The sequence below is a fragment of the Apis mellifera genome, linkage group LG3, assembly GCF_003254395.2.
Source record: "Apis mellifera strain DH4 linkage group LG3, Amel_HAv3.1, whole genome shotgun sequence".
Classification (NCBI taxonomy): Eukaryota; Metazoa; Arthropoda; class Insecta; order Hymenoptera; family Apidae; genus Apis; species Apis mellifera.
In genome coordinates this window covers 2675537-2694001 of record NC_037640.1, presented here as the reverse complement: position 1 = coordinate 2694001, position 18465 = coordinate 2675537, and the positions used below count along the sequence as shown (strand labels likewise).

At 33.2% G+C, this 18465-nt stretch overlaps 3 long non-coding RNA genes and 1 other non-coding gene across 4 annotated transcripts in view; 1 reads left to right on the top strand and 3 right to left on the bottom strand.

Moving 5' to 3' along the window:
* The first annotated feature begins 1 nt into the window (after window position 1).
* LOC100578508 lies at window positions 2–2306 on the top strand. The gene is made up of 3 exons (XR_119792.4): window positions 2–228; window positions 1178–1413; window positions 2270–2306. It is a non-coding gene; the product is annotated as an uncharacterized LOC100578508 (long non-coding RNA).
* A 5941-nt stretch (window positions 2307–8247) lies between these two features.
* On the bottom strand, window positions 8248–10498 carry LOC100578544. The gene is made up of 4 exons (XR_003304271.1): window positions 9389–10498; window positions 9209–9309; window positions 8543–8896; window positions 8248–8437 (listed from the first exon to the last, which is right to left on the bottom strand). It is a non-coding gene; the product is annotated as an uncharacterized LOC100578544 (long non-coding RNA).
* A 224-nt stretch (window positions 10499–10722) lies between these two features.
* Window positions 10723–18465, bottom strand: part of LOC113218625 — a 37750-nt gene continuing 30007 nt past the window's right edge. The window contains exons 2-3 of the long non-coding RNA XR_003304270.1: window positions 11276–11971; window positions 10723–11200 (exon numbers count right to left, since the gene is read on the bottom strand). This is a non-coding gene — a long non-coding RNA (uncharacterized LOC113218625). The remainder of the gene's footprint in view (window positions 11201–11275; window positions 11972–18465) is intronic.
* Window positions 14206–14288, bottom strand: TRNAL-CAG. The gene has a single exon. It is a non-coding gene; the product is annotated as a tRNA-Leu (tRNA).

Sequence of the window (18465 nt, the reverse complement as noted above, 5' to 3'; positions counted from 1 at the left end):
GGAGAGAGAGAGAATCTTGTAAAGGAGAAGATTAAAAAGAAAAAGTAGAAGAAATGGATAATTTTAGAAGAAATTTGAGACAATATGATGATAAGAGGACACGATCTATGAATAACAAGTGTTTTCGATCAAATTTTAACTTTAAGGGAAAAAAGATGGAACGATACTTGAGAATACTTTAGATGCGTACATAACCTCAAACATGGCGTTAACGCGATATTATACAAGGTTAAAGATCCCATATTACCATCCGTGTGTATATATATATATATAGATCTGAAACTTTGTGTCTCCTATCTCCCTTTTATATCCGATATTACCCAGCCAACTTGTTACTGCGAATAATGGCCAGGTTTTGATGGTAATGATACTTAAACGCTCATCGGAATGGAAGTCGATGGCGCGCCCTCGCCTCGGTACGCGGCCACTGTATAATCCATTAGTTTCTTGCGTGAACGGTGGCAAAAAAGCAATGCAATATTTCAAAACTCCCGTCCCGGAATTAACTGTACTCGTTCATGGTCGGTTATAGCCGGTAGCAGGTGGAAATGATATTTTTAGTCGAGGCACCATCCTTTTTTCTTTTTTTTTTTTATCCCTATGTTCTCTCTCGATATTTTTTTCGATTGAAATTTCAACAAGATCGTCGAATTTTTTGTATCCTCATTGTTAAGATGAAAATTGATGTTTAATTTATTTGTTTGAACAGAATCTTTTCTTTTCTTTTTCTAAGAAAAGAAATTTTTAATTTTCTAATGAGAAATGGAATGTTTTATAAAAAGATGGCTTAAAACAAAAGAGAGCAATTATTTTGAGTGAAATATTCGTTTGCACGGTTAACAAATTGATAAACTTCACGCGAAAATTTATTCATCTCTGTAATTATTATTATTATTTAGTCAGAATTGCAGATCATTTGTTCGAAATTTGATCGAATAGATATAATAGTTTGTTTCAAATTGAAACGTTTCATTCTTGCAAACATTCCTTCTTACTCGATGCACGCAATGATATACCGTTCGTTTCATCACCTATATATATATATATATATTTGTTGTATTCCTGTTACTCGCAATTGTTTGATAAATCGTGACCATGTATAATTGACCATTCTTCGATAGACGGCCAAGTCATGAAATCATACGTGTAATTTCATAGCGATCCTCTCTTCTTCTAGAAACGTCGATTCACTGCCCGAGTCACGCATGGATTTCACGTTCATCGACCAGGGAAAACGTATCATTAGATCGCGGAAATTAGTGGTTGGTGGGTAACGCAAAGGATGTCTGTATGTGGTGCAAAAACGCCACTTGAGAAAGAAATCGATTGAAGCCCAAAAGAAGCGATTGAAATTCTGCTGGTTGTACGCTATTGCTCAAAAAGTATGTGGAAATCCTGTTTATTTCAACCTAGGTAACGTGCAATCTTATAAATATATTGGAAGAATTTGAAACTATTTTATCCCCTAACATTTATAGATAATATAAGATAAAATTAATTGGAAAATCTTGCTTTGCTTGAAAAGTTGTATTTTCTTCTTAGTAATATATCCTTTCTTGACAAATTTTTCTGTCTAAATATTTATATTCTATGTTACAAGTGTTACAGAGTTAATTCTGGAGCCCAAAAGTTATTTAAAATCATTGATTTTAAATAAGAGATTATAGATTTTAAAAGACAATGAAGTGATTTTGAAGAAATTACTTGGAAAATTTTGTTTTGCTTGAAAAGTTCTATTTTTTCTTAATAATATGTCCTTTCTTGACAAATTTTTCTATCTATGATAAATATTTATATTCTATGTTACAGAGTTAATTCTGGAGCCCAAAAGTTATTTAAAATCATTGATTTAGATTATAGATTTTAAAAGACCATGAAAAGATTTTGAAGAAATTAATTGGAAAATCTTGTGTTGCTTGAAAAGTTCTATTTTTTCTTAGTAATATATTCTTTCTTGACAAATTTTCCTGTCTATGATAAATATTTATATTCTTTGCAAGTGTTACAGAGTTAATTCTGGAGCCTTCCCAAAAGTTATTTAAAATCATTGATTTTAAAAGACCATCCAGTTATTCCTGTTTTCAATTACCTGTACATTACTTTTATATTTCTTATCAACAAACATCAATTTACCTTAAAATTACACAAAACTACTTCATATTCATCTAATCATCCCAATTTATGTAGAATCTAGATGTTTATTTAAATGAACCTATCCTGCTAAAAAAAAAAATTACATGCATATCGCATAATTTCCTATTTATTTCAGTTTTCTCGCGTGAGCCAGGTGGTCGAAGAGGAAGCGAGAAAAAAAAGGAGAAGAAAAATACATAGTAGCAACGACTTGGTCATTGGAATAGCTGCGCTGGCACGTAGACTGCGCCAACTTCCGTGCAACGCGTGTTAAAGCGCAAACAACGATGAAGAATGAAAAAGAACAGGTGGAAACGGCTCGTGTCACGGGCAAACAATTAGAATAAACCCCTTCACGGATACTCGAGTGTATATTCGAGTAGGGAATGTACGCGTGGACCAATCGTGACACGCGTGCACAATCTTCCTTCTCCTAACCACGTTCCGCAAAAGTCCAAATCCTTTTTTCACCCGAAGCGCAATATTGGATTCTGTTTGTCTCGCGTGCAACGAGCAAACAGTACTCTGGAGGAGCTGGTTGGAATGCAGGGTCACGACTCGAAATACGAGATGTCGTGTAGGTATGTGGCGAAATGTGGTGGTCGGTTTTTATTTCGCTGGCGATCGCGGCTGGCACGATAACGTGATTCCAACCTATGAAATCGAAAGATGAGCATTGGTTGGATAACGGGACACGGGGAATGCTCGCGCACTTTCGATCAGGGCGAATTCAAAATTCTAGACGGGATTTAGAGATTTCGAGGAATCGTCTATTGTTTGACTACCCGCCATTCCTTTCTTGGAAACTCTTTGTGTATAATTGTGTTTGTTGGTATTTGGATGTTTGTGGAAAATGAAATTATTGAAATGTTGTAATTGTGATTGAAATATTGTCAGGAAAATGTATAATATATTTTATGTTATATATTGGAGTATGTATATATTCGTTATTGATAAAATCAATTGTATAGTTAGGTTTGTTAAAGTTAAAAATCTTGAGAATATTATTGTAAAAATTCATGAATTCAAAATGCCAAAGAGGTCTAAAGATCATCTAAAGAAGATACATTATATAAAGTATGTATAAGGAAAATAAAAGAAAGAAATTGAGATAATAATCAGATTAATAATCACTAAAATCTTTCATATAAATATAAATCTATGAATATGTGTGCTTATGATCACGTTCTGTCAATATGTAATTCCACGAATACGTGTTAACACCCTGTATATTCTGTATTCGAATAATTGGTCGTATACTAAACAATGATCAACGTTTCATCGTAATCTTATATGGATCAAATAACTACAATGTAATTACGCCGTGTCTCTGTTCAAGATCTAGATTCAGAGACGAGACTTTTGAACCACGCCCGCAACCTCGTCCTCGAAACGAAAAAGATCCAAGAATCTGAATACCACCGCGCCCATTACGGATCCAAATAAACGCGAGAGAACAGAGGCGAGGAAAACCGTTGGCAACGACTGTCCGCCGATTTTACGAGACTCCAAGTATCTCTGGTATCGGCGGAAAGAACGCAGCGCCCGAATGCGTATAAACTGCGTCCAGATAACTGTATAAGTTGGCTCGAATATAGGCCAGTCGTTTCGTGTCGACGAACGCGATTCCGCGGCACGATTTCCGCGTTTTCCGCTTTCTGTTTGCTCGTATTCAGCATTCGAATCCTCCCACGTATCTCACTTTTATCACCGAAACTGCTCAGAAGACGATAAAACCGCACGTACAGACTGGAATGATATGTATGCGAGCAATTTATATCGACATAGAGAGTAGGTTGAACTGTATTTCAACGATTTAATCACGGAACACCGATATAAGATGCTAGATAAATATTGGAAGAGGAAAGAGGATTGTGAATTTACATTGGATTACTGTATAAGAAAAAAAATAATGTTTTTTTTCTCGAAATATCATAAATTATATATAATTTGATATCCTGTTTTATTTTTTAATCTCTCAAGAAACAAAATACGACTTTTTGCACACGATTTTATGTCATATAAATTTATAGTAAATTCATTTGAAGAAGAAATTTTCTCAAAATGAAAGGGATGATGTTTCGAAACTGTGAATGAAGTGTTAAAATTGCAACAAGTGCATTTTGAAATTGGCAATGAAATTGAAAGTGATATTGATAATTCAAGAGACGATATTTCTTCACTATGAACGAAATACTGAAATTGCAACAGGTGCATGACGTGATTGAACGATGTATTTTCCAGATAGCAATTAAAGCACACAGAATTGTAAAAATCGCTGTATTAATGTAAAAATGACAGATTGCTCACAAACAATTAAAACGTAATAAGAATTGCACAAATTTTTAAACAATTACATAAAAACAAATGATTATTAATTTAATAATTTAGTTTTATCTTAATAGGGAATCTAATAATTCTTTTAATGATTAATTATGATAAATCTTATTTATACAATAGTTTAATTATATTTATAATTTATGTTATACATTTATTTATATAAAGGGTCCCAAAATTAACACAAGATTTGAATTAAATATAAAAGAAAATTTTTAAAATATTAAAATATTAAAATATTAAATAATTTTTAAATTATTTTTAAAATATTGTTCAATAATAAAGACACGTTATTGTATCGTATAACGCTCCATTTTTTACTAACTGAAGGTTGTCAAATTTCTTTTTTCAGGATTGCCAACAACTTAATGCAAAAATGGCGGCAAATCTTAATTTTGGGATACCCTTTATTTATAACTTACAGTATATTTTTCATAACTTTCTAGCAATCATTCCAATTTATAAACGGATTAAGAAAATAACTTGCATGGGAATGCCTGAATAGGTATTGTGGATCGTCAAGATTATAGAACAATTGAAACAGGAATTTCACGTGATTCACCATGACTAGCTGCAACGCCCTCTTATAATGCACATTTATCGCCGCCATATTTTTAGATAGTTCAAACAGACATTTTTATCGAAACGATCGCTATTACGACCGATTTGCCTTTAATCTTTATGGATCAAAGAATGTTTCGTTCGTGGTTATTGGAACATCGTGCCATCCGATTGAATCGATCGTTTCAGTTTATAAATCTTGTGCGAATTCGTAAAACTTCAACAACTTCGAAATAACAGGTTAATCATACCGAGAACTGTGTTATTTCTGTGTACAATGACGAGAAATCAAGGCTATGACAATCATCGAATTGGATTTTGAAATATATTACAAGCTTTATAAATTTATTTTCATCGTTCCAACATCGTGATTTGCTAAGTGATGATCGAGAGTGAAATAAAACTTTCGACAAATAATAACGAACAAACGAAACTTCATCTTCACGATTCAACTTTATATAAGAGTTAATTGGAAGAGTAATATTTCCTGTGAGTATATTTTATGAATTATTCATCATGACGTGTCGATATAATTTGTAAAATAATCGAATTTGCAATCATATAAACCATGATGATAATTGCCTAATTTCGATATAGTTAGAATTTTATTTAGTGGGATTAGTATATTTTCATATATCATGGTATTTCGTTTATAAAAATTTTAATTTGAATTCTAATGAATTCTATTTGAATAAAATTGAAACATGCAAGACATGAACAATAGTCACATTTATCGCTACATTAAATATATATAAATCTATAATAAATAAATTTGATTCTACCATTTTATAACTTTTATCAAATTATTTATTTATAGAAGAATCCGAGAAATATTTCGATAACAGACAATCAAATTAAAATAATTAAATAATACTCGATGTATATCGATCCTAATTTTTGATTACATTTAATTATATTTTGTTTCCATGATTACGATACAAGTACCGTTTCTCTTTATTATCTTATAGAATTAATTTCTCCGGATTTATCGGATTAAATAATTGAATATCCGAATATCACGAATCAAATCACGATTTAGTATCGATGATCAAACCTCGTCGAACGGATGTAATATCATTAAAAATAAAATTGATCTTGTTAATCGAGAATTGCTATTACACATTTTATAAAATAAATCTATTACTATGTTGGTTTTTATGTAAGATCTTTTAAACGACATATAAATTTCACGATCGAGTATGGATCACATCCTTCGTCATATTCTAACCTCTATTTTCTCCGCTTGTTTACTTCCTCTTGCGATCCACTCTATTAACCTCCTTTATCGACATCATACTTGTTTTGTTTAATTAATAAATGATATTTTAGCAAAACAGGATATCGGGGAAAAAGATTAAATTAAAAATAGAATGATTAGTGTTGTTCAAGTGTGTTTTTATTCAGAGTAATTAAATAATAAAATAATATAGGATAATTAGGTTATTTTTTTAACTCGTACCAAATACTCAATATATTGATATCCGTAATTTATCAATTGGAATATTTTGTAATTAAAATTCTATTACAATTATATTGAGATACGGTACGGTTGTAACATTTTCAATTTTTTTATTTAAAAAACTTGGATATTACTCGTAAATTACTATGATTCAATGAAATCAGTAATTCATCTAAAATTCCAATATGAAAATTTTTCTCACAAATGTAGTAATTCTTCTAGCCTCATCATACGACGCACAATTCAAACTTAAATTATTACCTAATTCAGATTCCATCTTATTCGCATTCCTTCGAGGATTCAAGATTCAAATCCTTCTAAGATAGCTTCAACAAATCTTTCTTCTAAGGAATTAACCACTCGTGATTAATGATCAAGGTCTAAATAAAGAACCCAAGAAGAGGAAACCAAGATCCGACCACGGAGAGAGTGTGTGGATCATTAACCCCGGCGCGACCAATTAATCCTCGTTATTAGTCTGGTGGATTGCGCGCGTATAAAGGTGAGATAGCGTGCCGATGAAGGCGGCGCGGGCTTTTTCCAAACGAACGATTGAGAATCTCGTTATCGAACCTTTCCCACGCGTCTAAAAAATCACTTGGAAGGATCGGCTGCGGTTCCGCGATTCGATCCCCATGCCGGGGACCGATGTCCACTGTGGAAAAACTCGCGTAATTAGTCTCGACCTGGCGCGCATTACTCGCCTGCGTACATTATGACGAGGCGGCGATGGGTAACGGTAACGATCGGCCAAGGCTGCTGCGCCGTTCAGAGGAGTCCAAGTCAAGTTCAAGATTTCGCCATTGGAACGAGGAGCAGCCATGAACATTAGGTAGTGATGGGTACGATATCTTTTTCGAACGAACAATTCCTGTGTACAAGTATTTAAAGATTCATGATGTAGGAAAAGATAGTTTCAAGATAATGTTAATGGGATCGTAATGAGCTTAGAGTCAAGTAATTCTGAGAAAATGGCTAGTTAATAATGGTTTTTTTTCTTTTCTTAGCAAGTTATCATAGCTAATAATTTAAAGACAGAGTAGCGATGGGTATAATTCTTTCTCATTCGTACAATTTTGAGTTCAACTATTTATCTGAAGGTTTATAACGTATCAAAGGAAATCTATGAATACGATTATGATCTACGATTCAATTCCTTTTGATAATATAATGTACACTCGTGATACCGTGATTCTTCATCGTCAAGAGTTCAAATTGTTCGAGAAGCACCGCAACCCATCACTACGTATAGTAATATAAATAAGTACTATTACACGAGTAACGTGGATCGCGTGGAAAGATAAGAGGACAAGGTGAGAGAGTCGAAGGAGCGATGACCGAAATAAAGATGGCTCGGGAACAAGCAGGCTGCAGCATCGGTGACATAAGCGTATTTGCACGCGAGCCGTGTCGTGTCACCGCTGCCGTAATCGTCGATGAACTCGTTATCGACTCGACGACTTTCGTGACGAGGCAAATATGGAAAAGGATTATTCGGGTTAACGAGGCGCCCGAGCTTGAACGGCCGATCGCGCGATGAATACTTGCTTAGAACAATAATGGCGTCCCTATTGTGTAGAGTTTTTGTTGTGAATTCGAATTGACGGTGGAATATTTGCCATTTTTCGCGTCGGAAAATTAGCTTATTTAAGTTAAGGATGCGACTGACAACGAGATAAACGGGCGATTGCCCAATGGATTTATTGACAATAATGTGGGCCTTTGTTGTTGAAATTTACGACAGGATGTTTGTTGCTCTTCAAGTTGGAAAACTAACGTTGCGGTTGAGGATACGCCTTAAGATAAACGAGTCGATCGGGCGATGAACATTTTAATGTCGCGTCCACCGTAGTAATTTGAGCTCGAGAATGATAGAGTTTGTTATGAGTTTGGATTTATGACGTTTGTTATTTTTCAAGTTGGATATTTAACGTTTTAAAGATGTATCTGAAATAAAGGATTGATCATATGATGGATAGTTTAATGATACAGTAATATGAATTATTGTTGGAGTTTGTTGTTTTATAAATTCTTTAGATAGTGGTATATTACCTCAAATTATTACTTAAACTTCTTTCTTTCCTCAAAGAATTACATTCATGATTGTATTTCTTTCTGGTAGAAAAGAAAAATTCCTTTGGCTAAGATTCAAGTCATGCCATTTCATTCCAAGCTCTCGTAAATAAAACATAAAAAATTAATATCATAATAATTTATTTACTCCTTTGATGGTTGTAGAACTGGAGATAGATTTGTCTCTGGTAATCTCTGGTATGGCATAAAATTAAGGAAAATGAATAGAGGTTTCGACCCAAGGCAATAATATTTGAGTGAGCTACTTACTTAGTTGTTATGTTATTGGTTTTTATTTTGAAAACAAAAAGAGCAATAAAAACTCGTACATCGCTGAAAAATAATAAATTCAACTTTAATGAAAAATTGAAAGTAAAATTTTCATGTTCATAATTTATCTTATTCACAATTATATTATATGGATTTAAAGAAGTATTTTATGAAAATCATTCTCTCTCTATATACTTTTGAAGTAAATATCTTGATTAATAATAAACAATATATCAAATTTGAATTAATAACAATAAATAATATCGTCTAACGATAAAATTATTATTAACAATCCTGCAATATAAAGTTTGGATTTAGATTAGATTTAAAAGTTAGATGTATAAATACAATTAATAACAAATTGATGGTCATTACCTTCTCACTAATCCACAATCTATAACTTCGATTCCGTTATCGTCTTCGTGTTCAATCGCCATCCAAATTACTCGTTAATCAATCAACGGCGCCGTCGATCCCTGGAATTTAATTTAGCCAATTGTCAGCACCGAATCAATCGCGGTTGTCTCGATCGGTATTGCAGGGAGATTTTTTTACCGTCGGGGGATTAGAGAGAAGAAATTAGACACGCGCGAGGCGAGCAAATTTTCGCACAGTTTCATTTTCCAACGTTTCCGCTAAGTCATGCAATTAAATGTTTCTTCAAATACCATCAATTCTCTTTCAAATCCTCGGTATGTATATATACACACATATATATACGCATCTCGTTCCTATTATCGCGTACATTTTGTTCCGTTCTCATAAACGGTACATTCGGTATTCCGCAGACAGTTTTTTGCCCCACGTTTCCTAGCCGCATTCGCGGCTGTTTAGCCAGACAATTATCACGCCAAATTATTCGTGTCGCCGTTGCGAAGATGCTTCGTGGCATTTAACGCGTGGCGGACCTACTTCCGCAACGTCAATGCGGAACACTTGGTGAGTCGTTGACGCGTAATTAATATTCTTCGTATGCAGTCGTGCGTAAATGGTCAACCGGGTCACCAGGATATAAACTAGGTATTTGGACCATTTCTCTACGAACCGTGACTGTACGAATATTTTTCTGAACCGATTTCCGATACGTATGCAGGAGTGGTGGGGCGTAATACGAGGGGGACATTCGATAGCTTCGTGCAGCGATAGTAATTTGAATAACTTCCTGCTTATTTCTTCTCACTTTGCTCTTGTATACAGTACAATTTAATATAGTTATTCTTGGAGGCAAACAGTCTAATCTAATCTAACCTATATTAGTGAACTTTTAAAATAAAATGGAATAAATTGTTAAACTTGACTTTTTTCTTTTCTCTCTTTGCTTGTTAAATTTACAGAAATTATATATTTAAATGATCCAGTGATAGATTGTTAAAACTGACACTGCTCTTTATAATTCAATCAATTAAAATACATTTTGCAGTGCATTTTCAAATGTATTGTTACAAAAACAAATCCAACATGCATCCAACATCTTCCAGACTCGATTCCGTGAGTTTTGGCTCGAATTCAACGAACAAATCCTCCCCTCGCCGTCTCCCATCGTCTTGGAAAATTGCAAATTTTCTTCGTGTTATTTTATGAGATTATTAAAAAGAAAAAATTGTTTCAAATTTATGTTTAGTTCGATATTCGAAAGATTTAATTTTTTTATTATTACACTGTTTTAACATGCTATATTATTTTAGTAATAATTAAATAACACGTGAAAATCTAATTTAATACATTTAGGATATCTTTGAAATTGTGATGATTTTAAAAGTTAATATAATTTGATATATATTCTTCTCACTTTGCTCTTGTATACAATACAATTTAATATAGTTATTCTTGGAGGCAAACAGTCTAATCTAATCTAACCTATATTAGTGAACTTTTAAAATAGAATGGAATAAATTGTTAAACTTGACTTTTTTCTTTTCTCTCTCTGCTTGTTAAATTTACAGAAATTATATATTTAAATGATCCAGTGACAGATTAAAACTGACACTGCTTTTTATAATTCAATCAATTAAAATACATTTTGCAGTGCATTTTCAAATGTATTGTTACAAAAACAAATCCAACATGCATCCAACATCTTCCAGACTCGATTCCATGACTTTTGGCTCGAATCCAACGAACAAATCCTCCCCTCGCCGTTTCCAATATCATCTACAGGAGATATTCTCCCGGGAAACAAAGTATCCGTTGCCTCGCACCGCCGTTGAAATCACAAAGTAACGAAGGAAGAAAAGGTGGCCGAGGGAAACGGTTGAATCGCCGTTAAAACTGCGTGGTCCGATGCTTACGAGGCACTCTCGCAGGCCTATAATTCTTTCCTTCTCCCAGTTATCGCCTAGCCAAATCCTGTCATTATCCGGCGCGTAGCTGAAACACCGTGGTTAAGCCGGGAACGTTGGAAACGCCGCTTGCGTTTTCGCGGTGATTTCGATACAGCCATACCTTTTATTCTTCGCCATCGGCTACCATTTCACGCTCGTAAACGGGGGAACTATTGGCGGAGAATCCTGGGGAATCGATGAAATACTCGCGCGACTCATTCGATCCCTCCCAAATGACGACGACGACGACGACGACGACGACGACGGTGCGATAAGAGTCAACTCATTTTGCGCGCCATTGTTCTTCTCCTTTCCTTTTTTTTTTCTTCTTCTTCTTTCCATTTCCTTCGTTTATTTTAATCTTCTGAAAAAAAAGAAAGAGAGGAAAAAATTAAATTCTAACCTTCTTCTTGGAGATTAATTGAAAATAGATGGAATAGCGTATATATATATATAGGATGAATAGAGCGTGATCACGCTTCTTTCGAATGGCCGGTTACAATGCTGTTCCTACAATGATGTTTCCAGAGGCGGATCGGCCGAGGGTTTCATCGGGCCCTTAGAAACCGAAAAAAAAAAAAATCGAGGGTTAAGCGTTGATTCGTGCAGCCATCCGCGGGCTATCGACCCCTCATCTCGAAGGGGGGGAGGGAAAAAAAAAAGCTTTTAACAATCGCCCGTGAGCGAACGTGTAGAGAAGAGGCTCGGTTTATCGGGATTCCAGCACGTTTCCAGGCAGCTGGGATTATCTTTTAGCGAAACGCCAAAACCTCGTTTCCTTGTAGATGGATGATTTATCATCAGATTTCCCATCGTCCTGGAAAATTGCAAATTTTCTTCGTGTTATTTTATGAGATTATTAAAAAAAAAAGAAAAAATACCTCTTGTTTCAAATTTATGTTTAGTTCGATATTCGAAGGATTTAATTTTTTTATTATTACACTGTTTTAACATGCTATATTATATAATAATTAAATAACACGTGAAAATCTAATTTAATACATTTAGGATATCTTTGAAGTTGTGATGAAAGTAAAAAGTTTTAAAAGTTAAATATAATTTGATATATATTTTTTTAATTTACAATGAGAAAACGCTCGATTTAACTCTGGTTCAACCAAGTGTGGGAACGATGATCGTGTTTACGAAGCGATACGCAGCAAGCGGTAAAGCTGCGAGCTAGGGAAATTCAAATTTATTCGAGTGGTCGTTTGGCAGGCAAGATTGACGGAGGTCAACCTTACCGACCGGTTAAAGCCGCGAATGCGGAATTTAATCGAACGACACGACGTTTCATCGGGACGACGCGCGCACCTAACCTCTAAAAGTAGGTCCTCCGTTGAAAACGGAATCTCGATATATTGAAGAGATCGAGGCTTGCACATGGACCGCTATGCTCATGCACGTTCGCATATTCTATTGATAATGCCAGATGGTCCTCGACACGCGAGCCATTTAATTGCATTCGATACCGTTTCTTCACCTTTTCGTCGAGCCTTTGTGATCGCGCGGGAAAAAAAATTTGAACAATGACGATAACGACGAACAGAAGATTAATAAATATTCGATACGATTCAAACGATTTTCGATCGACCAATATAACGTCTAGAAATGAATAAAGGAAAAAGAAGAGAAAAAAAGAAATTTCAATAATTTTCAAAGAATTTAAATCGCGCGAAAAGACGTTATTTGAAGATTTGCCGGACATCTGGAAAGTAGGTCCTCTTTGATCGCGGGAGGGAATCCACTAGGCATCCAAAGGCACCGCTACTTTTGCGCCAGATGGCGCGAAATCTGCAGTGCTATGCGCCTGCAGCGTGTAAACAATCCGTGCATAGATGTATCGCACGCCAATCTTAATATCGTGGCTCGCATCGCAGCGTCATTAACGATAAATTCACTGTTTATACGGTCCATGATGTAACGAGTTTCCATAAGGTGTACAATATGGGATCTTTGAGCTATTATGTGTATTAGGTACCTCATAATTCGTGGCGTAAATGAGGCTAGGGAGATTTTATGAAATAATAAAGGGGTTTTTTTTTTTTTATTTTATAATAATTTTACGATACGAACGTGCTATTGAAATAACCCCTGGTATATTATTAGAGAGTTAAGTTGGTTGAACGATATATAAATATATATATATATGAAAGAAAAGATAGTTTGAAGGGGAGTTAAAGTAATTTTTAACAAATTTCAAGACGCGATAATGCAAAAAAATCGCTTGCAATTTAAAATAAACTTTCATAAATGTTAAAATATAGGGGGGACAATTACTTGGATAATAAAATTTGATTGCAACTTATGTAGAATTTTATCAATCTTTATTCAAGTTTATATTGAATAAATATAATTGATATCTTCCGACGGGTTTTATTCGTTATTTTATCAAAATCAATCGTGGAAACAAATTGAAGGATTTCTTACACGAAATGAAATAACGTTTTTTAATGTTAGCATTCTCTCGTATAAGATACATTTGTAAAGTCTAGCAGTGTTTCTTTTCGTTTCTCGGTCATGTAACGTAAATTGCGCTTAAGAATTCGCGAGCACGTTGTACTCGCGACGATCCTACAAATTCGCGATCAAGCTTTAAAACATCATCGATCAAGCGGCGGAACACTTCTCCCGCGAGGGTCACAAGTCTTGGATTTTTCTTTCTTCGTTTCGACTTGTTTTAACTGTTATAGCGCCTCGAAACAGTTATCCTCTACGCGCTGTCCATCGTGCATATTCAAAATCGCGAATGCGTGCTATTCGAAATACTATAATTTAGCATTAAGAACGCGGTAATATTAGCATTTATATTGAAGATCGGCAATCATCTGCATTCCAAATGGAGAGAATCGTCTCTTTTGTTCTTTTTTTTATCAAGTACGAAAGTAAGTAAAATTCTTGGTTCGCGCGTTTTATAAATGTTCAATATAAGTAATTTATTTTAATTTGTTATAATTTATAAGTGTTTTGAAACGATATAAAACTGAGAGGAACTTGTCGTCGCGTTATTTTTATTTATAGTCTTTTCTCTATTTAAGAAGAAAAAAAAATTGTCAGGAGTGGGATTCGAACCCACGCCCACAGAGTGGACTGCGACCTGAACGCAGCGCCTTAGACCGCTCGGCCATCCTGACTTGTTCCAAGTTTTCTAAAAAAGGATATAAATAGTTGCCGCGTATATATATGTGAAATTTTCACTTGAAACGAGTGAAAAAAATTATCAGAAAATGAAATTTAATTAAAAATAATTGTAAACTTTATCTCTCGTCGCATTAACGTTATAGAATAATATTTGTTCGTTTGAGTCGTAATCCTCAAATTAAGCGTAAAATAAATCCTATCGTTCGATGCGCTTCTGTTGCATATTTCAGGGGCCTCTGAACTTCTTTAAGAGTAGTTTCCAACGTTACCGACTCGGTAATGAATAATTGAGATTTAGTAATATTTCTTGTGCAATATTTGAATTAAAATTAAATATAATTATGCATGTGCGATATAAAATTATATGATACTCGTTAAATTTCTTATTTAAGATCGTTTTTCCATCATGTCAGAGTTGCACAAAATTTAAATACATATATATTATATATATCTCAAGATTTTTTGAATTTTTAAATATTCTCATAATCAAAATATTTTGCCTATTAAGCATTATATTTTTTAAAAAATATGATATTTAATTTGGATTCAACCAATTTAATTTGGAAATTGATTAATAAATAGCACAAATGTTTCATCAACAATTATTATATACGATATATCGTCAACATAATTAATTATTAACCTTCAAATATTCTTATCTTCTTATAAAATGTTTAATAACAATATAAATGACGTTTACAAATCGTCTTTAAGTGACGATATTCCGTATCAAATGGTAAACTCGATCGAACACGCCATTTCAACCTGCCTTATTGACCGTAGAAAATGCAGTTTGCTACGCGGGTTCGCGTCTAAGATTCGCGTCTCGTGGATTCAAGGAGAAACTCGATCCTCGAGCGGAGGAGTAGGGAACGCCGACATTTGAAAATCGCAACAGAAAATTTTTCTGCCAATACCGCTGCCTTTCTCTTCCGTGGCGTTTGCAAATATAAATACTTGTTTCCATTCGCGTGTTGCGTTATCTAGCGATTAACCAATCTTTACGCGCGGTAAATCCCTTTTTTACCGTATTTTCTTTTTTTGAAAATAAATTTACATTATTTGTAGAAATGAATACCAATATTTCCACTTTTACATTATACGAACAATTTTACATATTCAATGTAACTTTGCTATTTTGTCGGCGTAAAAAAAAAAAAAATCTTTTGCAATATATACTCTTCATACCATTTTTAAACCTCATCAATTTTCTAAACTCGCGAACGTGCGAGACGAATATGCACGCGTATATGTTATATCATATACATTACTTCCAAATATATTCTCCAAACACTTCCATATATATATATACATATTTATATATATCGTCTAATAGTATTTTTCATAGCATTAAAAAAATATTATCCTTCCCTCGAAACCAATAAAGCAGCTTAAACGCTATTTATCCACAAAGCTAATAAAAAATAATCGTATCTAAAAAGTACATTTATTGTAAACGTGTTTGGAAATAATAATTAATATTCTCATAGGTTTTATATAGGGATATATAATCATAGGTTAAAAATATGTTTATATTCCCCCCAGCGGTTGGCTGGTTTATTAATCCAAAACTCATACGCGAGTTGTTTTCTCCTCAACAACTTTAACGTCCCTCCCAACATTAAATCTTCATACAATCTTTAAATCCTCGTATTGTAATCAACGTTTCCTTTTTGATATTCAATATTTTCTCCTCTATTAATACAAACTGCAATATATTATAAATCTTGCCGCGTTTACGCTACGTAAAAACCTGCTATAATTATTATTCGAAGCTTGGCAGTGCCAAGTTTTTGTACCGAGTGAGAGCCTCAACCTCAAATTAAAATAAAAACGTGCTTTATAAGATTATTCAAACACGAGGTTTTCTAAGATGAGATTTAATTTACTTGGAATAATTCCATCTCTACAAATTAATATTTCCAAGTATTATTATATTCCAAGTTTATATCGATAGTTTCACTAGTATTATTATTAAGTTTCTTATCCTTGATCGATATTTTTCTTTCTTCTTCTGGGGACAATCGAGAGGCAAGCGAAATCTTGAAGTAGAAAAAAAGACGATTCTCAGAACAGCTTAGCGTATCCTCTGTAATTGGCAAGTTCCGGTTCTGATCGTGCGACAGTTAACCGGGCGTCGTCGTAACAAGTTGTCAATAAACTACGATCACGATTGTTGGATCTCGTCTCGCGACTAGCAATGAGATCTAAATCAATACTCGTATTATTTCGAATCTCTGCTTTCTATAAATAGAATATATATAAATACTTTCTACACGAGGCGAGACTTGTTTCGATTCGATCAGACTCATCATCGGGACAAGTTTCATCTCGAGGAGAATGTTATCCTTCGTTCTTTTTCTTGACTTTTAGAATTGGTTTGAAAACGAGTATTTTTACAATTTTTTTACAATTTTTTTTTATTAATTCTTATACGAAGATCATTTCATTTGGGTCTCGAAGTATGTTCAGTATCAATCCTTTTATTAATTCTACACATTTTTTTGAAAATTAAAATAAAATTTATATAATTTTACATTAGAAAAAATGATTAAAGGTCTCTGAAAATATTTTTATATTTTTGAGAAAATGAAAACGGTTATATTTTTAATGATGATACAAAAAAAAAAACATATATATTTTCTAAATAAAATATCTAATTTTTTTTTTGAATTCTTAGCTTAATAAAGCTTAATAAATTGTATCGTTTTTTCTATCCAATAAAACAAAACATATTTGTATCTTATTTTGCAATAACATTCGAAATGAAATTGAAAAATGAAATATCCCAATATTTCTTACGTCCGATAAAGAATATTTGACATTACACAAATTCCTGTCGAAAATTGAGGGAAAAAAAAACGAGAAACATCGGCTCAAGATATTTTTTTTCCGTATTAAAAGGGTTAAGTGGCGTGCCGGTTATCGAGCGTGTGTAGAAAGCTCGGTTACATAACCGAGACAACCGGATCCCCTTGAAAGGTGGTTTCCGTTCAAGCCGAATCCGAGAAAAACAAACGAAGGAAGAGTGGAAATGGAAGAAAGAAAAAGAGAAAAAAATAAGAGGAGAAATTTTTGAGGCTTGGAAGAAAGGATCGAAAGTGTCTCGCAAGTAATTTTAAAGTCCAAATATGAATGAAAATAATGCGATAACAGCGCATTCGAGGAAAAGTTGATGAAATATGATCGAGGGTTGATATCGGATGTTTCGAGTTTAAAAAAGTTTTGCACGTTTATTGGAATAGTTTTGTTACAGTTTGTTGGAAAATAATTTGGTCGAAATGAACATCTCGAGATTCATTTATGCAATAATGATGAAATTTGTTAATTGATGATCAACATTTCGCACAATTTATAATATTATAAATGGACGATTATAAATTTTATAGATATCGTGGTAATTAATTTAATCGATAGAAAGAAGCTTTTTCTTTGTCTTCGAAAAAAGAAAGATAGATTTATAAAGGGATTTTCGAATCGATATTTGTAAATAATATTCAATAATAATAATATTTTGTTCACAGTTGAGAAGAAGTTGAATAAAGTTATTCATATTAAAAATATGACTCGGAGACTCAAAGAGGATGAAAAAGCAATCACGTTGAGTGGAAGTTTCTTCAGAATTTCATTTTTTAAATCTTATTTCGACACGAGAACAAGATTTTATCACGTTTCTCTCGTAAAAATTGGAAGAAAGTAGGAAGATTCGATTCCACGAGAGAGAAAAAATTATTTTGTTTTAAACGCACTCCTCTGAAAAAATGATAGCAATTCAATTTAACGAGGATCGTTTAATTGTTTAATTCATAATATATATATTCGTGAAATATTTTTGGAAAATTATAAAATTGATCGATTCATAAAATAAAAATTAAAATAAAATAAACAACACATTCACGAAACACACCTTTCATTCGAGAAATTTTTATTGGAATAATTATTCGATTATCAGTTTCCAATAATCGAAATTGATTTAAATTTCAAAGTATCAAGTTCAATATAAAAAAATTAAATTTAGGATATCATCGATTGATTTAATAGAAAAAAATGGATTAATGATTAGATATGAAATTTTCAATGATGGAAAACAAACAAAATTAAAGGAATAATTGGAATCCAATCACAAAAAAAAAAATGAACTTACTTGGATCGAAGCGAATTCCCGAATGT